Source organism: Protopterus annectens, chromosome 9.part0 (genome assembly GCF_019279795.1).
Source record: "Protopterus annectens isolate FY-2018-M chromosome 9.part0, PAN1.0, whole genome shotgun sequence".
NCBI classification, from domain to species: domain Eukaryota; kingdom Metazoa; phylum Chordata; order Ceratodontiformes; family Protopteridae; genus Protopterus; species Protopterus annectens.
In genome coordinates, this window is record NC_056743.1 from 796,995,310 (window position 1) to 797,018,877 (window position 23,568).

The following is a 23,568-nucleotide window of genomic DNA, read 5'->3' on the forward strand; positions in this document are numbered from 1 at the left end:
CTCTGACTCGGCCATCTTCAAAAGCTTGAGAGATGCTTACTGGCTCGAGCCCCCCCCTATATCCCACGATGCCTGGCACTAGATACCCAGATCTCGTTTGGTAAGTAACTGCAGACATAATAATAAAGGAATCCTATCCTAGAATGCATAAATCCTACTGGAGAGACTACTAGTCAGAAAGGAATAGCCAGAGAAGACTCAGCCAGTGAAAAAAATCAAGAGGAACTCTTCTCGGTCCACTAGGATAGGGGGATGGAGGGTGGGACGCAAGAAAGAAGGCGAGAAGAATACAACTAACATGGAACGTTATGGTAGGTACATAACTTCTTTATGTTAAGTTGTCTATCTCGCCCTCATTCTTGCTGGTTGGGACAGCGTCCCTAGCACCTACAGTCCTGGGTGGCTCATCGGAAAAGACTCTTCAGAACAGTGGAACCAAAATCAGCTCTGCTCCTGGAAACCAAATCCAACTTGTAATGAGAAATGAAAGTATGTGGGTTGGCCCACGTAGCCGCAGCACAAATAGATCCCATGGGCAACCTAGCCTGAAAGGCCACAGAAGTAGCTAAAGCTCTAGTGGAGTGACCTTTTGGTTTAACTGGCAATTCTTTATTCCTCAGCTGATATATGAATGTGATGATAGAAGTCAACCACCTCGATAAGGTTACTTTGGAGACTGGAAGACCTTGTTTACTGACTGCATAAGACAGGAAAAGTTGGTCCGATTTTCTAATGTCCTTGGTTCTATGCAAATAAAAGCGTAGTGGCCTGTGAAAATCTGATGCAACTTATATTCCGCCCTGTTGGAGTGCTTAGGGAAAAACACGGGAAGGTCTATGGACTGATTCAAGTTACTCTATGAAGAGACCTTAGGAAGGAAGGATTAGTCCCCAAGAGCAACCCTGTCATTGTGGAACACGAGGTATGGGGGACGGATAGAAAGAGCCTGGAGTTCCGAAACTCTTCTGGCTGAAGTAATAGCTACCAGAAAAAGGGTTTTCCAAGATAAGAACTTCAATGAACAAGAAGCTGCAGGTTTGAAAGGGGGCAAAATTAGAGAAGCTAAAATCAAATTTAGATCCCACGGTGGTGGAGGATCTCTCACTGGGGGCCTGAGCAGAGTGGTTCCTTTGAGAAAGGCTTTACCATAGCTTATGAGACATGATATTGTTTTCCAAGAGGCCAATGTGAAAATTTGAAATTGCAGCTAACTGAACTCTAAAATTGTAGCAGAAGCAGACCCAGCATGGAAGAGTTACGCAAGAAATTCCAAAATGTGGTGTACAGGAGCTGAAAAGGGGTCTATACTTTTAGCCTCTGCCCAGGAAGAAAAACGTTTCCACTTACTAGTGTAAATTTTTCTAGTTGTAGACTTGTGTGATGACAAAATGATTTTGCGCACAGAGGGGGAGATATCTGGAAGCCTGGCTAAAGTTGGAAGTGGAGCAACCAAGCCGTGAGCTGGAGAGAGCGTAGGGATTGGTGCAGCCCGCCCGATTGATGAATCAGGAGGTCTGGAACTAGGTCCAGAGTCCAAGGCTGCTCGAGAAGATGGTGATGCAGGAACGGGAACTATATTTGTCGAGGCCAGTAAGGAGCAATGAGGATCATTTTGCAGCCCAATACAGTAGCTTTCTGAATTAGCTTCGGGATTAGGGGAAAAGGAGGGAATGCATAAAGTTGTCCCTGAGGCCAATCGTGGACTAGAGCGTCTCTGGGGGAATGCCCAGGAAGTGGAAGGAGAGAGAAGAAATTGCTGCACTTGCTGTTGAAAGGAGTTGCAAAAAGGTTGCAGCAAGGTTGGCCCCATCTGCGGAAGATTTGGTCTGCAACTACCTGGTTCAGAGACCACTCGTGAAGCATGAGAATTGCTCTGCTCAGCCTGTCTGCTATGACGTTGGACCTCCCAGGGATGTGCGTTGCAATCAGAAACCGTTGGGAAGAGATCGCCCACTGCCAGAGTCTGAGTGCTTCTCGACATAGGGGGTAGGACCTGGTTCCGCCCTGCTTGTTGATGTACCACACTACAGACATATTGTCTGTTTGAATTGCAATGGTCCTGGTAGGAAGAGAGTCCTGAAGAGCCTGCAACGCTAAAAGCACGGCCCTCATCTTCATTGCCAGGTGCCTTGGACTGTTCTGCCCTGATAATGCCCCCCCCTCACCTGATCAGGGAGGCGTCCGTGGTCACTGTAGCAACTGGAGGGGGGAGTACAAATGGTCTGCCGTGGGGCACTGATGTGGAGACCATCCAACACGCAAGATGCTTCTTGCATGCTTGTGTGATCACAATCATGTAAGACAATGGGAAGCTGCTGGAAGGATTCATTGGGTGAAAAGAAGCCACTGGAGAATCCTCATGTGAAAATGAGCTAGAGGGACAAGTATGATCGCTGCTGCCATGAGACCCAGAGTCTGTAGGACAAACCTGGCTTGAATTCTTTTGCATGCTAATAAAATCTTCGCCTGCTGGCGAATCACTAATACCCTGCCTGGTGGGAGGCTCGCTGACATGTCTTTGGTATTTAAATTTGCGCCTATAAAGGTGACAGATTGACAGGGCGACAATGCAGACTTTTCGAAATTTATTGTGATACCTAGCCTGGAGCAAGTGTCGATAGTGCAGTCTTTGGCTCGCAGAAGGTGATGCCTGGTGGTAGCAGTGAGGAGCCAGTTGTCTAGATATGGAAACACCTGGAATCCTTGCAGTCTCAGGTAAGCGGTAACTACTGCCATACATTTGGTGAACACCCTGGGGGCTGTGGTGAGACCAAAGGGCAGAGCTCTGAACTGATAACGGCTAGCTCCCAGCCGGAAGCGAAGGAATCTTCTGGAGCGTCTGTCAATTTTGATGTGGTAGTACGCATCCTGAAGATCTATAGAGCACATCCAATTGTCCTGACCCAGGAAGGGCAAAATGGACTGTAGTGTGACCATCCGGAACTTCGTTCTTTGTACAGACCTGTTCAGTCTGCCGAGATCCAGAATGGGTCTCCAGTCCCCTGCCTTTTTTGGTACCAAAAAGAACCTTGAGTAAATTCCAGATCCTTGTTGGTCTGGTGAGACTTGCTGGATGGCCCTTTTTCTTAGCAATTTTGAGACTTCTTGAACTGCTTGGTCCCTTAGATTGGGTGGAACGTCTGGAAGGGACTTGTTTGACCTTAAGGGGGTGCGAACAAAGGGAATTCTGTAGCCTCTGCATATGACAGACTGTACCCATTTGTCGTGTTATGTCTTGCCAGACTCTTGGGTACAGCGATAATCTTCCCCCGACTGCCTCCAGAGGTGGGCAGCCAGGCAACCCTTCAGGGATGCTGGAAGTGCTTCTCAGAGAAGGATTCTCTGCTGCCCTGATTTTGTGGACCCACCTCTGCCATGAGGGCGGCGTCTATTATTGTTCCCTCCTCTGCCCCTGGAAGGGAACTCACCATGTGTGTCCGGCAAGACTCCCTGGGATTTCCGGAACCACATCTTTCCACTCTTCTGACCCTTGGGGTATGGTCTGGAAGGAGTGGAAAAACGGACTCCTACGGCAGCTTGCCTTCCTGCTCACACCTGGTAAGGGTATCCTTCACCTGAGATCTAAAGAGAGAGGAACCATCAAAAGGGGTGTTGGTGAAAGACGCTCTGAAAGGTTCCACAAAGTTATAGCTGCATCCAAGCGTGCCTCCTTAGGGCAACGCCTGTGCACACGGCTCTACTCGCACCATCTGCTGCATACAAAATGAGCCTCATGGAGGAGTTTACCATTGAATTAAGAGTAGACAGCTGGGAGGCTGCCTTAGCCTGGGCCCCCTCAGCTGACGGATCTTGGAGGGTATCTCCAAGCTCTTTCAGGAGATCCCTCTGAAGACAGGTAAAGTGTCACAGGTAATTCAGGGACCTCATGGAAAAGGTCGCTGAAGAGAACATCCGCTTTCCATATCTGTCCATCGTCCTGGACTCCTTGTTAGGGGGATGGACAGATGAAGTTTCTGCCAACTCCTCCTTTGTGGCCGCTGCTAGCACCATGGCATCAACGGGGACACCTTTGGTCAAGAACTGTTTGTCTTGTGGTGCAGTAATGAATTTGGCAGGTCTTCTAGGGGTCGGTTCCGCTATGTCTGGAGCTGACCATGCCTTCCGAGCCACCACAGACTTCAGTGGGTCGAAAGGCAGAGACACCTAGGAGGTGGAAGGCCGGGATCCAAACGCGTCCAGGAATACAGACATCCTCGGAAGGGCTTAGGGCAGTCCAGCTCCCCCTCTGCCTAAGCATCTCAAGGACGTCTCAAAAGGAGACTTCAGAGGGGGATCTTGGGGACCCTTCCGACTCCTCTAAGTTAGTATCTGATGTGATAGACTAGGGGGAGTCAATATGCTTCCTCTTGCATTTCCTCTTGCGAGGTGGCTCCTTTGAATGATTACGGGAGGCCTCGGAAGAGGAGGATACACCCAAAGGGGTGTCCTGGAGCACTGGAACCCCACGGTTGGGGCCTGGAAGAAGGGCAGAGGCTGAGGCAGGCACCCTAGGGGAGGAGCCAATGGGTTCGATCGTGGGTTTGACTCTGGGGCCAGTACACTCCTCACCACCTCGAAGGAGTCCCTGCCCGGACGCAGAGAAGGCTCTGGTTCCTTAGAAACCAGAAACCCTCCCCGCACTGAGGGGGACGGCTGCGAGGCAGATGTGGGTGCCAAGCTCACCTAAGCCGAAGCCCCGAGGGGGAGAGCAGGGTCGGACAAGGGTCCGATGTCATTCGCCCCCTCGGAGCCGATGAGGGAGTCTCGGCGCCCAGATCCCTCCAGGGACAGTACCATGGAAGGGATCTGAGCAGACGATGGAACCGAAGGAGAAGGTATCAGAGCCGACGGTTCCACGACTCTAACCCCAATGAACTCCGGCTCCAAGCTCATAGGAAGAGTCGGAGGAGGAATATCTACAGCCGTGGATGGAGCAGACACCTGATGACGGGGGGGCTGAACAACATTTTGCCTAGGGCCTGCGATTTTAGCAGCCTGACCACTCTTTCCAAGTCATGGTCCCAAGTCTTGAGGACCGAGAAGAGTGGGATGAGCGATGACTACGCTCCGACTGGAGCGGAGGAGATTTCGGAGCAAAACATATCAACTCCAGAGAATGAGACCTGGATCTTTGACTCTCAGACGGCTCCGAAAAATGTGTCTGAGCTGAATGGGAGGGAGGAAAGTACAGTTGTGTACACCTACCATAAATGTAGATGTTAGAGCGTCTTCACTGTTGCAGTCATGACTGTAGGGTTCTCCCCTGCCGGCAGTCAGCCCTCGGTCGGCCAGAATCCCAAAGTCTGGGTCCGGCGTCGGCTGTTCAACCATGCTCCCTGACGTCAGAGCGCCAGGAGTACAAAGCTGACAGCTGACGCCATCTTCTCCAGTTTTTCTTGCCCCAGATGTCAGGAGTCCCAAAATGAAAAACGTCCCATAACCTTTGCAAATACACCTCAGAAGAATGTTGAAAAAAGGAACTACACAAAAGTAAAAATAAGAGGGGACAGGAGGGAGGGAAACCCAGACTGCAACAGTGAATACACTCGAACATCTACATTTATGGTAGGTGTACACAACTGTACTATGTTCGTGTTTCATTGTTGCAGTCATGACTGTAGGGTAGAATCCCAAAGCTGAAAGAAAGGGAGGTGGTCATAAAGAAAAAAAGGGCGGCTAAAAGGCCCTGCAAGACTGCAGAGGCAAAGCTTGCCCTAGACTTAGAGTAGAGAGGTAGATTGTAGTCCTTAGAAAAAGTATGCACTGAACTCCAAGTTGCAGCAACTCCCCTGAGGAAGGCCGCAGAAGTGGCAGCAGCTCTGGTGGAATGAGTCCGTATACTCCCTGGGATTTGCTTTCCATGGTGTGAATAACAAAATCTGATTCCATGAGCAATCCATTTAGAAATGGTCTGTTTTGAAATGGCTTTACCTTGGGAACTTGAAGCATAAGAAACAAACAATTGTTCTGATTTTCTGATGTCCTTGGTTCTGTCCAGGTAAAAACGCAGTTGTCTGTGTACATCCGAGGAATGTAAGATCCTTTCCCCTTTATTTTGAGGAGTGGGGAAAAAGGTTTGCAAGTGGATAGTTTGATTTAAATCCACTTTGGAAACCACCTTAGGCATGCAGGTAGGATTAGTCCTCAAAGATACCCTGTCTTGATGAAAAATAATATAAGGTTCCACAGCCATAAGAACTTGTAACTCAAACTCTCCTGGCAGAGGTTAGGGCTAACAAGATAGCTGTCTTCCAAGATAAAAACTTGATGTCAGAAGAGGCAGCAGGCTCAAAAGGAGGCAAGGTTAGTTTTTCCAAAACATAGTTGAGATCCCAAGCAGGAATGGGAGGAGATCTAGGAGGTCTTAAATTCTTGGCTCCTCTGAGAAACTCTCTCATGAGCTGGTGGGAAAAGATGGGAGGGTCTGTATTATAATGAGCAGAAATAGCAGAGGCATGTATCTTAATGGAAGAGAAAGAGAGACCCTTATGTAAGAGATCTGTCAAGTAAAGTAAAATTAAGGTAATGTTAGGAAGAAGAGGATCAGAGTCCTGAGCCTGCATCCAGGAACAAAATCTTTTCCATTTTCCTGCATAAGATTTTCTAGTGCTAGGATGTCTGGCTTCTAAAATGACATCCATAACCTGCTTGGGTAGGAAAGAAGAAATCAAAGGCCCTGGATTAACCAGGCCGCCAGGCTGAGAGTTCTGACATGAGTGTAGAACCTGACCCTGATGTTGGGACAGAAGGTTCGGAGACTGAGGTAAAACCCAAGGGGGCTCCAGACATAGGTTTTTTAGAGTTGGATACCAAAACTGCTGAGGCCAATTTGGAGCCAGCAAGATTATCATCTTGGGCTTGTCCTGTTTTATCTTCAATAAGACCCGTGGAAGAAGAGGAAGAGGCGGAAAGGCATATCCCGAGTGGTTCCTCCAACTGAATGACAGGGCATCCACTTTCCAAGCTTCTCTGTGGAAAGTCCTGGTGCAAAAATTCTGTAGCTGATGATTGAGATGGGATGCAATGAGGTCTATGTGAGGACATCCCCAGACTGCTGTTATTATCCTGAATATTTTGGTGTCCAGCATCCACTCGTGTGGATCCGAAAGGTTTCTGCTCAGACCGTCTCCCAGGAAGTTTGTTTCCCTGGTAGAAACTGAGCTTGAAGATCCAGATTGCAAGCTAGAGCTGTGTTCCATAGATCCATGGCTAGTCTGCAAAGGGAGCAAGAATGAGATCTCCCTTGCTTATGTACCACATAACTGTGGTGTTGTCTGTCCGTATTAGTAGTTGTCCTGGTTGTAAAAGATTCCTAAAGGCCAATAGAGCTTTCTGAACGGCTAACATTTCCTTTAAATGGATATGCAGGTGCTTCTGATCCTTTGTCCAAAGGCCCTGCAGACAGTTGCCCTGAAAATGGGCTCCCCAAGCATAATCCGAGGCATCCATGGTTAGAATCTGAGTGGCAGGAGGCAGACGGAAGGGTTTCCCTTTGTTTAGAGCACATGCCCTGGACCACCAAAGAAATTCCTTTTGAAGGCAAGGAAGGACGGAGATCAGTATGTCTAAACCGTGGCAATGCTGAGACCATACACTTTTTAGATACCACTGTATTTTCCTCATGTGTAGTCTTGCATATGGTACGAGAAGGATGCAGAAGGCCATGTAACCCAAAGCCTGCAGGAATTTCTTTGCAGATAGTTGAGTTCAAGTTGCCAAGGTTTTGTAAGTTGAAGCCAACTGTAATTGTTTTTCGGATGTCAGAAATACCATCTGGGTTGTGTTTAGAAGAGCACCCAGAAAAGTTATCTGTTGTGATGGTGTCAAATTTGACTGTTTACAGAGAATCCCAGGAACTTCTGCCTGAATTAGACAATCGTCCAGATATGGGTAAATTTGAATTCTCTTGAGTCTGCAGTAAGCTACTACTGGAGCCAGGCATTTGGTGAAGACCCTGGGCGCAGTAGACAATCCAAAGGGCAGCGCAGAGAATTGAAAGTGCCTCGATCCGGCCTTGAACCCGAGGTATTTTCTGCGATCCTGCCTGATGGAAATGTGTAAATATGCCTCCTTTAAATCCAAAGTTACCATCCATGCATCTTTGGACAGCATTGCAAGTAGCTGCTGTAGAGTAAGCATCTTGAATTTTGGAATCTCTAGAAAGGTGTTCAAGACCGACAGATCCAGAATGGGTCTCCATGAGTTTTGCTTCCTGGGGACTAGAAAGAGCCTTGAGTAAAAACCTTTTCCCATCTCAGAAAGTGGAACCAGTTCTATGGCATTCATAGCCAAAAGAGCTTCCACCTGGTTTAAGGCCTCCGTCCATTGATGTTTTGGAAGGTCTGGCCATCCGCTTGGCCTTGGCAAGGTATGAAAATGAAATTTGTAACCTCTTAAAACCACATCCAAAACCCACTTGTCTTGGGTTATTTGAGTCCAATTTTGATAAAAAAGAGAGAGTTTTCCTCCGAGAGGAGCTTCCAGGCAAGAAGTTCCTGTAGCCCAACAGAGGGAGTCATTGAGTTTGTAACCTGTCCTCTCCTCCCCTAGCGGTGGAAGCAGTCCACTGTCTTGGTCTATAAGAAGCTTGTGTTTGAGGCCTTCCTCTGGAGCGTCTATATCTAACCCCTCTGAGGCCTGTCTGAAGTGGGAAAAGACCAATTTTTTGAAGGCCAATTCCTGCTAAATCTGGGTGGCTGTACTTGTAAGAAATCTTTAACCGTTTGCATGGATTTCGCCTTATCCTCCATATTTTTAATCACCTCTTCAGCTTTTGACCCAAACAAAACATTATGCTGAACAGGAGCATCCAATAATCTAGTCTATGCTGTAGCATAGACTAGATCCAGGCCTGCTGAATCTAGCTTTGTTTGTATAACTTGAGCACTAATCCAGGCATTCTTTAAAGTATTCAGTTGTATTTATTACTGCTGGTAGTAACTTGATTAAAGTGTAGCTATCATTTCTAAGTCTTTTGGATTAAGCACTTGGGCTTCAGACCAGTTGTTTTAAATTAGGAAGGTGGTGGCAGGACAGGTAGCTTACATCCTTCTAAGTTGGGAACTGCTGACAGAGCTCAGTGTCTGTTTTTCTAAAAGTGTATTAGTTCTGGTTTAAGCACTTGGGCTTCAGGCCAGTTATTTTACGTTAAGAAGGATTGCGGTCTGCACTCTTGTGGGAGGAGAGGCTGGACTCTGCCCTTCTGAGCAGGGAATTTCTGGTTAAAGGCTTAGAGTGCCTGCATATTCCAACTGTTTCTTACTGAAATTGGTACACCTTGTTTGCTGTAGCATAGACTAGATCCCGGCCTGCTGAATCTAGCTTTGTTTGTATGCTTGTTTGTTTATTTCCCTGAAACGCTAATTCCACCTAAAACGCGGCCTTTTAGCACTTCTGTGGATCCCTAGTGATATCTGCATTGCTTACTGTACTTATTTCCTTGTTTCACTTGAAAGTTACTGTGTCGTTTTTGCATTTAAGTTACCTGTAACACATTGCATTTAAGTTACCTGGCACTTAATCACTAAAGCAATTATATAAGTCAGCTGTAAAAAATTAAAAGCACTACACCCTCACAAACTCCCCTTGAGTACCTTGTTCCCCATTGGCCCTTTTTTTCAATTATAAATGAATTACCAATACTATTCTAGCATGTCCAAAGGTCAGTTGTCAATCTCCTCTCCGGTCCAGCTGGTGAATCTGGGAATCTTGAGGCAATGTTACAACTGCCTCATGTACACAGACAACCCTCTCCTCCTCCCAACAAACTCCTACACATGTGAGAGATGCAACCATATAGCCAAACTGGAGGCTAAGCTCTCTCAACTCAGTACTGGCGTAACCAGTCAGGAGAAGGAAACCACACTCACTACAATTCCAGTCTCACATAGACCTACCACGACAACAAACCAAACACACAAAAACATACTCTGAGGCTCTAAATAAAAATCTGCCTAAGCAGCAGAGACCTCCAAAGCAGACACCCAAGCAAACGCTACCCCAAAACAAAACACGTGCAACACATAGCTCACAAAGCCAGTGTGCCGAACAGTCACAGCCCTTAAGGCTAAACAACACACCTGATACACTTGTAATAGGTGACTATCATCAGGCACACGGACGTCCCGCTCACCAGGCTGAACAAGGTCACGGTGAGCTGCCTGTCGGGCGCTAGGATCCACCACATAACACAAGCACTCGGGTCACTCCAAGGCAAGTACAAATATGACTTGGTCATTGTCCATGCTGGTGTGAATGACCTGAGACATACCTCCCTGGACTACATGGAGACAGAGGAGCTCTCTGAGCATGTAGCCCAGGCCGGTATGACCCTGACCTTGAGTAGCATCTTACCCTCACCAAGAATGATGCCACAATATGAAGACCAGATGATCAATTTCAACAATTGGCTTAAGTGTTGGTGTCATTCAAAGGGGATCCAATGACTGTCAGCCTGGGATGAAATGCTCGACAAGCCACGATGCTTCGCTAGGGACAGCTTGCACCTGCCACCCCTGGGCTTTCAGATATTGGCAAAGGCTCTTGCTACCCCCATAGCACCTTTTTTAGGCAAGGCTCAAAAGACAAACCCACATCCATAGCTATCACAGGGGATAAGAAACTAAGAGTAATGCTACTCAACGCCAGAAGTCTAAACCTCAAGATGTACGCATTCAAAACTCTCCTTAGCATGGAGAACATCGATATCTGTGCAGTAACAGAAACCTGGTTCAAGGCTCCCGACAGCACCCCAGCACTACCAGGTTATACCTCAATACCATGCTTTTCGGCCCCAAAACTTGGACCGAACCACAAAAGGAGGGGGAGTATCAATATTCGTCAAAGATACCCACACCTCCAGGTTGGTGGCACAGCACGAAGCATCAGAGACTATCCATGTGCAACTAACTGTGGGTAAAACTGCCTTCCAGTTTATAGCCTGCTACAGACCACCCTCCCAAACACAGGAACCCCATTCGGCCTTCCTGAGAATACTGGAAAATATGAAGGTCTCTCCAAACACCATTATATTGGGCGACTTCAACTACCCAAACAGACTGGGAGCATTACTCTAGCTCCAACACCCTAGCCCAAAGGTTCCTAGAATTTATAAACTCAAATGCTATGGAACAACTTGTTACCACTCCCACAAGAGGGGAAAATATACTGGACCTGATCATCACCAACATGGGGACACTATGCTCCAGACCAGAAGTGTATCCCTCACTGGTAAGATCAGACCATAAACTAATCTCACCGGATATTCACATCCCGACCCCACCCCTGCCCAGAAAACCACAGTGAAAAACTTCTCTAAAGCAAATTTCACACGACTCAAAACTGAGGCGAAATCCTTTAAAGCCCCCGGGCCTTTGGAAAATACGGCCCAGACCGCAGAATCCTTACGCATTCTATGAACACCTTCAGGAATGCATGGATCATGCAATCCCAAATAAAACCGAGACCCAATCCTCCAAAGGCAGACGTCCTGTCTGGTGGACCCCAGCCATATACAAACTATACAATAGAAGGAGGAAGCTACCACATGATCGAGCAAAATCCCAAAAAGGGAAGGCATCTCTGATCAGTATTAGCAAAAAACTACGGGCACTCATAAAATCGTCTAAGGCCAGCTTCGAGAGAAAAATTGCACAGGACACTAAGGATAATCACAAGGCTTTCTTTAGTTATGTTAGGAACCTGGGTGGGAATTCCCAGATATGCTCAGAATTAGTCCAAAATGACAAAAAATACACCGAGCCCACAGACATTGCCAACATCCTAGCTGACAGGTTCAGTGCAAACTTCTCCACCCCTCCCCACCAAAAGGGCAAATATCTATCCCAACAGAGTGCTGCCCCCCTGACATCTCAGATGCTCAGGTAAGAGCCGCCCTCTCCAAAGCAAAAAACACAGCATCAATGGGACCAGATGGTGTCCCGGGCTGCGTCCTACATGAACTCCAAGAAGAGCTAAACCCAAACATAAAATTAGAAGTTATGTACCTACCATAATGTTCCATGTTAGTCGTCTTCTCTCACCTTCTTTCTTGCTGGATGGGTTCGGAGCCGATCCTCGGCTCCGACTCGGCACTTGCTAAGCTCGAGAGTCACTTTTACCAGCTCGAGGCAGCCCCATATCCCATGATGCAAGCCGGTAATTACCCAGATCTCGTTTGGTATCTAGAGGAAAAACTGCCTATAAAAACTTTCCACTAAGGAAAGAGAAACAACTAACCTAAAAAGGCTGTAAGGGAAACCAGGTAATCAAGGACAAGAACTATCTGGTGTCCAAGGAAGAAGAATCTTCCAGAGAAAGGGAGAGATCAAGGTCTGTCCAGGCTAGGAGGACAGGAGGGAGGGACGCAAGAAAGAAGGCGAGAGAAAACAACTAACATGGAGCGTTATGGTAGGTACATAACTTCTAAAGGTTAAGTTGTCAATCTCGCCTTCATTCTTGCTGGATGGGACCGCATCCCTAGCACCTCTATCCTGGGTGGCTCAATGGAACAGACTCTTGAGAACAGTGGAACCAAAGCTTGCCCTGTCCCTGGAGGCCAAATCCAATTTGTAATGAGAAACAAAGGTATGAGGAGTGGCCCAAGTGGCTGCTGCACAAATAGTATCTAAGGGTAGTCTAGCCTGAAAAGTTGTAGAAGTGGCTAGACCTCTTGTGGAATGAGCTTTAGGTTTTGAGTTCAGCTGTTTGCCCCTAAGCTGATAAATGTCAGAAATGGTGGAAGATAGCCATCTGGATAAGGTCACTTTAGAAACAGGGAGACCTTTTTTATTTTCAGCATAAGAAAGGAAGAGCTGATCGGACTTCCTAAATTGCTTTGTTCTGTCCAAGTAATATCTGAGTTGGCGATGAACATCTAGGTAATGCAATTTTTGTTCCGCCCTGTTAGAACAACTTGGAAAAAATACGGGGAGTTCAATGGATTGGTTTAAATTTGTCTTAAAAGCAACCTTGGGCAAAAAGGATGGATTGGTTCTCAAGGATACTCTGTCCTTGTGAAAGACCAAATAAGGGGGACGAACACAGAGGGCATGAAGTTCAGACACTCTTCTAGCCGAGGTAATGGCGACTAGAAAAAGTGTCTTCCAAGAAAGAAACTTTAATGAACATGAAGCAGCCGGTTCGAAAGGTGTAAGTATCAAGGATGTCAGCACTAAATTTAGGTCCCACTGTGGTGGCAGATCTCTAACAGGGGGTTTAAGAAGGAACACTCCTTTGAGAAAGGCTTTACAAAGTTTGTGGGACATAATGCTGTGGTCTGCAAATCCGACATGGAAATTCGAGATTGCTGCCAACTGAACTTTGACTGTGGAAGACAAAGAACCTTAGTGAAAAATTTCCGCTAGGAAATCCAAGACCGACTGAATAGGGGCAGTAAAGGGGTCTATGTTTTTAGATTTAGCCCAAAAGGAGAAGCGTTCCACTTGCTAGAGTAAATCCTCCTGGTAGAGGACTTAAGAGAAGCTACTATATCTCTAACGGGGTTAGAGATCATAGGAAGCCTGGCTAAGGAAGGAAGTGGAGCAACCAAGCTGTGAGGTTGAGGGAAGGAACGGACTGGTGCAGTTGACCCGACTGGTGGATCAGAAGATCTGGAACTGGGTCAAGATGCCAAGGCTGCACCAAAAGATGGCGATGAAGGAACGGGAACCAAATTTGTTGAGGCCAGTAAGGGGCAATGAGAATCATTTTGGCTCTCAAGACGGTAGCTTTCTGGAGTATTTGTGGTATCAAAGGAAAGGGAGGAAAGGCATAAAGGAGTCCCCGGGGCCAATCTTGGGTAAGAGCGTCTCTGGGGGGATGGCCCGGAAGTGGGAAGAGGAAGAAGTCTGGGCATTTGCTGTTTTGAGGCATAGAAGATCGCAGCATGGGCGGCCCCACTTCTGAAAAATCTCAAACTATGGATTGGTTGAGAGACCACTCGTGAGGCATGAGTATAGCTCTGCTCAATCTGTCCGCTACTATGTTGGTTTTCCCGGGGATATGCATTGCTACCAGAAACCGATGAGAGGAGATCGCCCATTGCCAAAGTCTGAGAGCTTCTCGACACAAGGGGTAGGACTTGGTTCCGCCCTGCTTGTTGATGTACCACACAACGGACAGGCTTGTCCGTGTGAACTGCAATAGTCCCTAAAGGAAGAAAGTCGTTGAGGGCTTGCAACGTTAAAAGCACTAATCTCATCTCTAGGACATTTATGTGCAGGTGGTATTCGAACGGTTGCCACGTGCCATGAACCATCCTGCCCTGATAATGCCCTCCCCACCCGATCAGGGAGGCATCCGAAGTGACAGTGGCTACCGGGGCTGGGGGAACTAATGGTCTGCCCTGATGGACTAGGGGAGAGGAAGTCCACCAGGATAGATGGTTCTTGCAGGTTTGTGTCACCAGGATCTTGTGACGCATGGGAAGCTGCTGGAAGGACCATTCGGTGAACAACATCCATTGTAGGAGACGCATGTAAAAATGGGCCAGAGGAAGAAGTGTGATGGCAGCTGCCATGAGGCCCAAGACTTTCAGGACCAACCTGGCTTGTACCCTTTTGCAGGATAGGAAGAACCGAACATGGTTTTGGATATCTAGGATTCTCTGACTGGTTAGGTTTGCTGACATCATAGTAGTGTCTAGATTTGCGCCTATAAAGGTAATAGATTGGCAGGGCGATAAGGAAGACTTTTCGAAGTTGACTGAGATTCCTAACTGACCCCAGAGACGTAGAGTGTAATCTCTGGCTTGGAGAAGTTGATGCCTGGTGGTGGCTGAGAGGAGCCAGTCGTCGGGATACGGAAACACCTGGAATCCTTGACGTCTCAGGTGAGCCATGACCACTGCCATGCATTTGAACACTCTGGGGGCTGTAGTGAGACCAAAGGGCAGGGCTCTGAATTGAAAACGACTGGTCCCCAGCCGAAAGCGGAGAAAACTTCTGGAGCGTCTGTGGATTTTTATATGATAGTATGCATCCTGAAGGTCTATGGAGCACATCCAGTTGTCTTTGCCCAGAAAGGGCAAAATCGATTGAAGTGTGACCATCCGAAATCTTGTCTTTTTGACAGACTTGTTGAGCCTGCTGAGGTCTAATATTGGTCTCCAGTCTTTTTGGGGACCAAAAAGAACCTTGAGTAGATTCCGGACCCTAAACGATCTGTTGGTACTGGCTGGATGGCCCCTTTTTTTTAGAAGCTTTGAAACCTCTAGTTTTGCAATTTCCCTTAGACCGGGTGGAACGTCTGGAAGGGAACCTTTTTGAGGGAAGGGGCTTTCCTCGAAAGGAATCTTGTAACTCTCGGATATGATCGACTGTACCCATTTGTCTTGAGAGGGGGAAAACCAGGCTTCTGGGTACAGCGACAATCTCCCCCCGACTGCCTCCAAGGGTGGACAGTCGGGCAACACCTCAGTGATGCTGGAAGGGCTTGTCAGAGAGAGGCTCTCTGCTGCCCTGGTTCTGCAGACCTCCTCTGCCCCTAGGGCGGCGTCTATTATTATTACCCCCTCCGTCTCTGGGGGTAAATTGACCATGTGCGTCAGGCGTGACTCCCTGAGATTTTCGGAACCACATTTTCCCTCCCTTCTGACCTTTGGGGTAAGGTCTAGAAGGGGTGGAGAAACGGACTCCTACGGCAGAAAGAGTCTTGCCGTCTTGCTCGCACCTGGTCAAAGTGTCCTTCACTTGAGGGCCAAACAATGTTGTCCCATCAAAGGGAGAGTTTGTGAAGAACGCCTTAAAGGGGTCTACAAAATTACAGAGCCGCATCCAGGACTGACGTCTGAGAGCCACTCCTGTGCCTGCCACTCTACTCGCCCCATCGGCTGCATAAGAAATGAGCCGCATGGAGGAGTTGGTTATGGAATTAAGGATTCCCAGCTGAGAGGCAATCTTTTCTTGAGCCCCTGCCGCTGACGGATCCTGTACTACTTCACCCAATTCTTTGAGGATGTCTCTCTGAAGTCTGGTGAAGTGACAAATAATTCAGCGAACGCATAGCAAAGGTCACCGAGGAAAACATCCGCTTGCCATAGCTGTCCATGGACACCTAGATTCCTTGTTAGGAGGATGGACTGGCACGGAAGGATCTGCAAGTTCCTTTTTGGTGGCGGCCGCCACCACCATGGCATCAACCGGGACACCTTTAGTAAGAAACTGCTCTTCAGCGGGGGCCGTAATAAACTTTGAAGGTCTCCTGGGGACTGGTTCCACCGAATCAGGAGATGCCCACGCCTTTCGAGCTATGACTTCCATGAGGGGGTCGAAAGGCGGAGACACCCAGGAGGTGGAGGGTCGAGATCCAAAAGCCTCCAGGTATACAGATTCATCCTCGGAGGGATTAATGGAGGGCCAGTTCCCCCTCTGTTTCAGGAGTTCAAGGATGTCTGAAAAGGAGACATCCTCAGAGGGAGATCTTGAAGACCCCTCAGACTCATCTAAAGCGGTATCTGATGTTGTAGACTCAGGGAAGTCTAAGTGCTTCCTCTTGCAGGTCCTCTTACACGGGGGTTCACCTGAAGGATCAGGAGAAACCTCGGAAGGGGAAGTTCTTCCCAATGGGGAGACCTAGGGCGATGGATCTCTGGGTCCGGGAGCAAGAGAGTGGGAAGAGGCATCTACAGGCACCATAGAGGGAGGAGCTAAAGGAACCAACTGCTGACTAAGCTCGGGGGCTAGCACACATCATCTCGAAGGCTCCCCTCCCAGGGAAGGCCGAGAGATCCCACTCCGAAGTAACAGGGATCCCGGGTCCCACCGAAAGGGAAGGCTCCGAAGCAGATGTCGGGGCCGAGCTCACCAAGGCCGAAGCCCCGAGAGGGAGAACGGGGTCGGACAAGGGTCCGATGCCACTCGCCCCCTCGGAGCCGACCAGGGAAGCCCGACGCCCGGATCCCTCCAAGGAAGATCGCAAGGAGGAGATGGGAGTCGAGGACGACGGAGCCGAAAGGTGTGGTATCGGCTCCGAAGCAGCAACAGTCATGGTACCAATAATCTCCTGCTCCGAATTCTGAAGGAGAGTCGAAGGAGGAATTTCAGGAGGGTGTAGAATAGCGGTCGTCTGTTGAGACGGGCTATGGAGCATCTGGGCCAGTGCCTGTGATTTTAATAGCCTACTGACCACTCTAAGTCATGGTCTGAGAGCCTGGAAGACCTCGATGATCGGCTCCGATGGCTCCGCTCCGAAAGCAAGGGGGAGGCTGGAGCCGAGTGTATAGATTCTAATGAAGGAGATCTAGACCTCTTTTTTGACGGAGCCATCGGAGCCAAAGAACGTTTGGCTCCAGGCAGAGACAAAGATATCTCTGCTCCAGCCGGAGCAGAGACATGCTTCGACGCTAGGGTGTCGGCTCCAGCCGGAGCAGACAGGTGTCGAAGCTAGGGTATCGGCGCCGAACGGCACCGGTACTGAAACTTCCAACAAGGAAGGATCGTCTCCGGATGGAGCCGATGTCGACTCCGGCGGAGTCAGAACCAAGGCCACAGACTTGGACACCGAAGTCTGGGTCTTGGGAGGCTTAGAGGGCTTTCCGGAACCGACCTTAGCCGGGGAGCTCTCAGGCTTAAGAAGACCCCTGAGGATCAACTTATTTCTATGTTCCTGCAGGACTCTCTGGCTGAAAGAATGACAGATAGCACAGGAGTCCTGCAGGTGTAGAGGTCCCAGGCAATAAATACAAGTGTGACCGTCTGTCAGAGACATCTTCTGACAGCACGAGTCACACTTCTTGAAACCTGAGACCCTAGTATCTTTGGACATGTCTAAGTCCTAATACAACACACACACCAAACAGACCAAAGGACACTAAATATTAAAAATTAAAATTAGAATAGTGAGACACAACACCCACACACCTAAGGAAAACCTGACAGGAACTGTGAGGGTGGGTAAGGCCTAAGGCCCGAACACAGAAAAACTGTGAATAAGGGAACTAAAGGGAAATGGGATGGAGCTAAACGAGTAAGGTTCACTAAAAAACTATAAAGAATAAAATATAAGAGTATTGGGATACCTAATTCTAATACAAATAGCAATTATAAATCACTTACCAGGAGCTGGTAAAAAGGATGACCTCATTAGCGAAGCGGCAAACAAGATCTGGGTAATTACCGCCTTGCATCATGGGATATGGGGCTGCCTCGAGCTGGTAAAAGTGACTCTCGAGCTTAGCAAGTGCCGAGTCGGAGCCGAGGATCGGCTCCGAACCCATCCAGCAAGAATGAAGGCAAGATTGACAACTTAACATCTACTGTTCAATCTTAGCCTTACTACAGGATATGTACCCAAAGAGTGGCGTACAGCAACAGTGGTCCCTCTCTACAAAGGTGGTGCCTCAACGGATCCTGGAAACTATCGCCCCATAAGCCTGACTAGCTTGATCTGCAAAGCTATGGAAAGGATCATGGACCTCATAAATAAAGATATTAGAGACCTACAGACACTGGATCCTACCCAGTTTGGCTTTGTTAAGGGCAGATTCTGCCTCTTAAACCTGGTCGATTTCTTTGAAACAGTCACCAAGGCCATTGACGAGGGGAAGGTGGTCCACACTGCCTACCTGGACCTCGCAAAAGCCTTCGATACAATACCCCACTCGGGCATTATAGATAAGCTCACCAGCTTAAATATAAACCCCTATGTCACTAGATGGGTTGCAAACTGGCTCAAGGACAGAACCCACATGGTTAGAATTGCTGGAGCCATGTCAGACTCCAAACCAGTTACAAGTGGCGTCCCACAAGGCTCAGTCCTGGGACCTCTCTTGTTTGGTATATATTTCTCGGTGGTACAGGCCAACACGGAAGGACGGTGGCTGACCAAGTTCGCAGATGACTGCAAACTGGGCGCCATAATCAACTCTCCAGCCGACACAAGCATCCTCCAAAAGGGCCTCAGAAACAGACAACTGGTGCCAGAGCCATGGCCTCAATCTAAACACCAAAAAGTGTATAGTCATCCCCTTTGGCAAAAACAAAGTGCCCACAAATTACCACATAGGTGGTAATCCATTAAGTACAGAAGTCGTCATTAGGGACCTGGGGACCCAAGTTGATAGCAATCTCTTATTTGACAACCACATGGCCAGTGGTTAGAAAAACATTTTATATAGCCCACCTAATCATGAAGGGATTCACATCTAGATCAGGGGAGGTCATCGTGCCTCTTTACTCATCCCTCATCAGGCCCATAATAGAGTACAATGCCCCTTTTGGGATGTACCTTACCAGACACCTGCAACTGGAAAGACCCCAAAAGTACCTCACCAAGAGGATCAAACAGCTCAAACAGATGCCATATGCTGCCTGGTTAAAGAAACTCCAGCTCTACTCAGTGGCATACCGCCTGCTCAGAGGCGATTTGTGCCTGACGTATAAAGCCATGTCCAACCCGAAATTAATGGACATGCTGCACCTCAAAATCCAAATCCCATCGAGCTACGCGCTCAAAAGACTTGAACCTCAGCACTGAAATAAATAGGACATGCTGGAGGGACAGATTCATAACCCAGAGGCTCCCTTCACTCTGCCTAACCTGGACTGGGATTTTATTCCAGAGTCCCACATTGACTCTCTTCAAGAGGAATCTTGATGAGTGGATGGGAGATCGTAGGTTTACCCCGGCTATCACTTCTGTGTCACTGTTAGACAGAGGCACAGTATACTAACCTCAAAAAAAGGCATAGCAAAATTAATTTAAAATGGGTGGCGAAGGCCAAACACACTCTGGCTAGGCTTATAAATGCCCTAGGGCAGATAGCCTAGTATGAACCTATGAACCTCTGAATTTAGCCTTTACTTGTTCAGGCAAATTTTGTTCCTTTAGCTATGCATGCCTTCTAATGACTGTGCCGGAGGCAGCAGCCCTACAAGAAGCTTCCAAGGCATCAAATCCACAGTGTAAACAATGCTTCCCAACTTGTTCAGTGGCATGCAATAAGTCATGTAATTCCTTATCATCTGCACAGGCAGAAATGGAAGTAAGCTTTTGTTTTAAAACAGACAAGAGAAATTGCTGGTATTTCAGCATATGAAACTGACAGTTTAAAGCCCTAATGGACAAAGTAGCAGAAGTGTACACTTTTTTGCCCCATCTTTCTAAGGATCGAAAATCCTTTTCAGTAGGAATGGGATTTTTGGCAGAAGCAGCCTTAACTCCCTTACGACCCTGAGAAATGGTTTCAGGGTCAGCAGAAGGGTTCTTGTATAAAAACTGGTGGGAATCAGGAACCCTGTAATATCTATCAGGCTTAACAGGAGCAGGAGGAAGAGAGTCCGAGGTTAAGTTAGCCTCCGAAAAGGCATCATCCACAATATTCACAACAGGAGGAATAGCCAGGGGTCTATGTTGGGGAAGAAGAAAATCCCTCAGTCTTTTCTTAGATTCCGACTACTCCTGTCCTTCCCAGTGGAAATGTTCCCTCATTTCATGCAAAGTTTCCCCAAGAGAGAAATCCTCAGGGGGAGAAGCTGAAGGAATGGATTCCTCAGCATCAGAATCCTCATAAGGAGGGAAAGAATAGTCCTGGTCAGAAGAAGAAACTGAGGAAACAGAAGCCTGATCAGAGGAATCATAATAAACATCCTGCCTTGGCCTTTTATCTGGAGGGGGATGTGAACCCCTAATCATAGTAAGTAAATCCTCCACCATCTTGAGTAACTGTTTGTGACTTGGGAGCCGGTTCAGTAGAGGCCTGTGTTGCAGTCTTTGATTTAGAAGGAGTCTTTGCCTTTGGCTTTGCCTTTATTAGAAGCTGAGTAGGCCTGAAAACCCCTTCGGAAGCCGATACCTGCACAGCGGCTCCGAACCCATCCGAAGGAGCATTGTCCGAAGGTCTTGCAATAGAAATATTTAAAGGCCTGGTTGGCTCCTCATGAGAGTCCGTTTCTGCCATCGGTTCTGAAATGGCCTACAATAGGGGCTGCAAAAGCGCCTTACTGACGACGGCCGAACCTGAAGCTGACTCCGCTTGTGCGCCATCATCAGATATGGACCTCGGAGGCCTGTCTTTACCCTTGCGACGTTTGTGAACTCCGGTAGCCGGAACCGTATCAGACGAGATTTTGTAGTTAAAGTGCCTACCGAAGTAATGAAAAGCAAAATCGTACCTTCGCTTAATTGTACGTTGATTGAATCTAGCACAAAAACCGACAACTAGCTACGTCGTGGTTAGGGCCTAAGCAAGGAATACAGTAAGAATGAAAATCCTTACGAGGTATTTGCTTTCCACATGAAATACAATTATTAACTTTTTCTGATATCGGAGTGGAGCAAGAAAAAAGTTTCCCCAATGGGGTACTTAGCTTTGAGTGGAGAAGAAAATCTTCTGACTGAAGTTCATCAGAAAAAATAGTCAGGAGTCAGCCGACCGGCACTTGCGAACTGCTATCACCGCACGGCAAGAAAGACTGGAGAAGATGGCGTCGGCTGTCAGCTTTGTACTCCTGGTGCTCTGACTTCAGGGAGCATGGTTGAACAGCCGACACCGGACCCAGACTTTGGGATTCCGGCCGACCGAGGGCTGCCTGCCGGCAGGGGAGAACCCTACAGTCATGACTGCAACAGTGAAACACGAAGAACATCATCGGTTCCAGCCAGAGCAGAGATGGATGGTATGGTTTCACCCAATGACTGCTCCGAACTGGGAGCCGAAGGCTTAGGTGGCCTGGAAGATTTCACAGGCTGAGCCTACGCCGATGAATCTTGGGGCTTAAGCAAACCCCTCAGGATCAATTTGTTTTTGCACTCCTGCAGGACTCAGACTGAAAGCATGGCAAATCGAGCAAGAGTCCTGCAAGTGCACGGCGCCCAGACAAACACAGGTGTGACCATCTGTCAGAGACATCTTCTGACAGCATGAGTCACACTTCTTAAATCCGGACGGCTTAGGATCCTTGGACATCCTGGAGGAAAACCAAGGACAAGAAACACACACAAAGGTTAAGTACTAACCACTAAAAATTGCAGCTACCACAACCAAAAAACTACAAGCAGTACTACAAACACTACAGATAACTATCACTAAACTCTAACAGTGATAACTAAGGAAATTATATATATATATATATTTTTAAAGGGAGATAGAGAGAAAAGGTTATCCTCTAACTAAAACGATAAAACCTTTCTGAGGTAAGGAAAGGGAGAGAAGGGGGGAGGGGAAACTAACTTAAATGAGTTTCTTGAGGAGAAGTAATCAGGAATTAGAGAAAACTAACTACAATACAACAGTTTTATCTAACGACTAATTCTACACTAAAAACTAACAGTTTGCGACAAGAAAAATACAATAATAAAGTTTTATACAACCTGAGCCAGTAGAACAACTTTGCAGCAGAAGCGGCAAACGAGATCTGGGTATCTAGCGCCAGGCATAATGGGATATAGGGAGGCCTCGAGCCAGTAAGCAGCTCTCGAGCTTTTGAAGATGGCAGAGTCGGAGCAGAGGATCGGCTCCGAACCCAACCAGCAAGAATGAAGGTGAGATGGACAACTTAACATTCATTGTTTCCAGACTGTGACAATGTTGGCTCCATAAACTTTTTAGGTACCATTGAAGTTTCCTCATATGCAGTCTTGCATATGGAATTAGTAGAATGCAGGATGCCATGAACCCCAAAGCCTGCAGAATTTGTCTTGCAGATAACTGCTCAACACTCACAGTGGCTTTGGTGGTTGTAGTCTGAGTAAGGGCCGAGGTACCTGCGGTCTCAGTTACAGAAGACACCGCCAAGGAAGTGTCGTCGGTAGTCAGGGATTGCATAGGCGTCTCGCTGAGAACCGGACCACGTGCAGCTGGTTTTGGCGTGGTGTTGGTGGAGACCGTGGATCTCGCGTGTTGGTTCTTGTCCTTGCGTTTTTTTGGACAAAACGGTAGTCGGAGTCTCCGACATTTTATAATCAAAAGCTTTACCAAAATAGTGTTGGGCGAACTCCGCCCAACGCTTAATAGTGCGCTTATTGAAAGTAGTGCAAAAGCGACAGCCTGAGACGACGTCGTCTGGGCCTAAACAAGGTATACAGAGGGAATGGAAATCCTTATGCGGTATTTGCTTCCCACAAAAAATACAATTGTTAACTTTGTCTGACATCGGTCTGAGGCAAGAAAAGTTTCCCCAACGGGGTACTTGGCTTTAATGAAGACTTCGGTTTCCAATTTTTTTGTAAATTCAGGAGCTGGCCGACCGGCACTTGCGAAATGCTTCTGCTTCGGGCACCGCGCGGCAAAAAAGACTGAAGAATATGACGTCTGCTGTGTCTTGCATACCCCTGTCGCACGGATGTCAGGAAAGAAGGCGACAACAACCGACGCCGGACCAAGACTTTGGAATTCGGCCGACCGAGGACCCGCCTGACGGCAGAGAACCCATATGTGATTACTGCAACTGTATGCACGACGAACATCTGGGTTTTTGCCATTTGTTTGAAGTATATTGTCAGTTGCCTTTGTCTGGTGTAAGGTTAGCCATCTGGGAGTTGTATTCAAGCTTGCACCCAGGAATGTAATTATTTGGGAGGGTACCAGTTGGGATTTGTTTTCATTTACTGTGTACCCTAGGCATGTTAGAA

General features: G+C 47.8%; 1 protein-coding gene across 1 annotated transcript in view; it reads right to left on the minus strand.

Moving 5' to 3' along the window:
- ATF1 (activating transcription factor 1) overlaps nucleotides 1-23,568 on the minus strand; it is a 455,141-nt gene that overhangs the window by 9,960 nt on the left and 421,613 nt on the right. The window lies entirely within an intron of this gene.